This window comes from Eubalaena glacialis, chromosome 4, assembly GCF_028564815.1.
Source record: "Eubalaena glacialis isolate mEubGla1 chromosome 4, mEubGla1.1.hap2.+ XY, whole genome shotgun sequence".
In the NCBI taxonomy this organism is placed as follows: domain Eukaryota; kingdom Metazoa; phylum Chordata; class Mammalia; order Artiodactyla; family Balaenidae; genus Eubalaena; species Eubalaena glacialis.
In genome coordinates, this window is record NC_083719.1 from 67,694,511 (window position 1) to 67,697,424 (window position 2,914).

General features: G+C 39.8%; 1 pseudogene; it reads right to left on the reverse strand.

Moving 5' to 3' along the window:
• Positions 1 to 1,302: 1,302 nt before the first annotated feature.
• Positions 1,303 to 2,067, reverse strand: LOC133090531 (chromobox protein homolog 1-like; annotated as a pseudogene).
• Between the last annotated feature and the right edge of the window lie 847 nt (positions 2,068 to 2,914).

Genomic DNA, 2,914 nt, shown 5'->3' on the forward strand with positions numbered 1-2,914 from the left:
TTGGTATGAAGTTTAACATTTAAACAAAAGTTTTCACAGAAATCTAACACATGCCTAAAAAGATTTTACAATGGAGTTCTAGATGCAGGTCTAGACGATGTCAAGAAATGATGGATCTCATGATTCAAGACAGCGTTCTGGGTTTTAGTTAATTCTTAGGATTAAAAAAATTTGTTTTGTTTTAAAGTGAACCACTACCCCAGTATGAAAATTTAATCTTCTCCTGAGAACAGGGCCTCTGAAATCATTCAACTCTTGAAGTGATTCAGTGAACTTGTGCTGTCAGTGACTACTGAACCCTGCCACCAATGGTTTCAAAGTTCAAAAAACAGAGGCTCCAAGAGTTTTCCACCTGAAGAGCACTGGCCCTTGTCTTTCCCTACTCTCTCATCTCCTATACCACCCTCTGCCCTTCCTCAAATACTTCAGCCAGTGGCTTGGATGGAGAAGCTGATATTTTTAACTTCATAATTGGAAAAGAAAGGGTCTTCTTGTCAATTTCAATAATTAGCCCCTCTAAGACAGGATGATCTGCCTGTGTATACACTCCAGTAAGACTGTTCCTCCTCAACCAGTTTCCATTCCCCAAATGGCAGCTTTGGTAACTTCTTAACTGGCTTTGTCCTTTGTTGGGAACAGCCTTAAGCTCAGGCAGGGAACACCTTGGCTTCTAAGTTTCAGGCATTCACAGCTTTTAAACAGTCTCTCACAGTCCTCATTTAGGTTGCCAATGACATTCTTTGAAAGGATAACATATTCTGGACACAGAACCAAATCATCATTAGTTGTTCTTTCCTTTGTTTCACCATTTCTGCCGTCAGGCCCCAAATTTTAACAAAACTGATCCTAACCCATCTCCCTTCTTTCCCACCCCAAATAATATACCAGTAATAGCCAAACACTACATACATGCTACGCTGTAAAAATGCAGAGTTAACACTATTGGGAAGAAGGCTGTGGGTTGTGGAGATGCTCTTTGAAGATCTACAGTATCTTTTGCTCTCCCACATCCCATTCTGCAAGTTTTGTCCTTCATAGAAGGCCCTTTGCTTTTCTCAGCAAAGTTCAGAATGGGTTGCCTTGAGACACTGACCCTCCTTCCCCTCCACTAGGATGGGTGTGCAAACTATACAGCAAGGAACAGCTTTAAAGCACTTGGGCTGCTGCAGGGCACAGAAACTATACTGGCTCTTCAACGGACATCTTTTCAAGCCACCTTTATGGTATCAAGACAAGTAGAACTCCTTCTTTCCCCACTTGAAACCCACAGTCAGATGTGACAGAGGTTGGTGCTCAGGGGAGTTAATTCTTGTCATCTTTTTTGTCATCATCCTCTGAGGAGTAGGAATGCCACATCAGCCTTTCCTCATAGAAGGTTATGACAACCTGTGGGCACTTGACATTGGCTTCCTTGGCAGGGACCAGGTCAGCCTCATCAGAGGTTTTCCCATTTCATCAGGAACACAAGTTCTCCACTGGAGTCTGTAGCTCCAATAATCCGCTCCGGTTCCAAACCCTGGGCAAAGCCTAGTGGCTTTTCTAACTTCTTTCTTCTTCTTTGGTTTGCTCTCCTCCCCCTTATCTTCCAAATCAGGATCAGCTTTGCGCTTGCCTCCCTCTGATTTATGTCTTGTGTGTTGTTTTCTGTGACTGCAGGAATTCAGCAATGAGGTAGGGGTAATCCAGGGAATTACCTGGGAATGGGAATTCTTCTGGTTCCCATGTGCTGTCTTCATCTGAGGACCCCTTCCACTTTAGAAGGTACTCCACTTTGCCCTTTACCACTCGACGGTCGAGAACTTTTTCCACCACATATTCTTCTTCTAGCACCTCCTCCACTTCTTGTTTTGTTTTTCCCCATAGTGCCCGCCAGCTTTCTGGTATAAAGGGTGATGCTGCTCAGAGCAGCGCCCACAAGCCCGAGAAGAATCGGTGTCGCGCTACTGGCGTGTCTTGTCGGGCCTGCCCGGGGGAGTGGCGACCAGGAAAGCAACAAGCCTGTTGACCGCGGTTGAGCCCCTCACTGAAGCGGCGAACCGCAGGCCCCGGCCAACGGCCCTCCCCCATTGTTTCATTTTTTTTGTTAGGTTTTTAGATATTTATCATTAGAGATTGTTTAATTATTATAGATGTGGATTTATAAAAGCTTTAGTTCCTTTTGTTCTTTAGGTAAATTTTTTCAAATCAATTTCAATATCAAAAAATAGAAATATGATTTTCCTTCATACATACTGCCAGACTATTCTCAAAAATAGCTACAGATATTTACATTACCTCCTGTGTTTAAATGTGCTGGCTTCATCACAATCTCATAAACATTGTATACTACATAATTTTTAATATATTATTTTAAAGAAGAGCTATATTCTAAGCCTGCTTTGTTTTAATTTCCTGGATTATTACTGCATATTAAATTACATTATATGTTTATGGTATGTTTTGTCAGGTCATACCTATGCAAATACACCTATGTCATTATAGATGTTAACTTTCTCATATTTGAGGTTAAAATATTTGATGACAGTTGTTTCTTTTAATTTTCTTCTTTTTCATTTTGCAAAAAATGAAAGTTTTTATTTGTAGCTGCCAATATTTTTTGTGTAGTTCATTTAATTGCATCAAGTTAGAATATTATCAAGTGTTTAATCCTTTACCAGTATGACAATTATTCTATTATTTTTTATGGTTAGTTTATTAGTCCACTTGGACTTGCTTGTGACTTGTTATATTTTATAACCATTCAGTTCATGATCCAATTTATCATGTATATTTATACCTTTCCAGATTGAGATACGTTATGGGAAATCATGCAAAATTTTCCTCCCCCTAATTGTGGACATTTGATACTCTTTCTCTTTATTGTATTATATTATACTATTTATTCTTGCTTGCTTTCTTTGCATTTACTTAATTT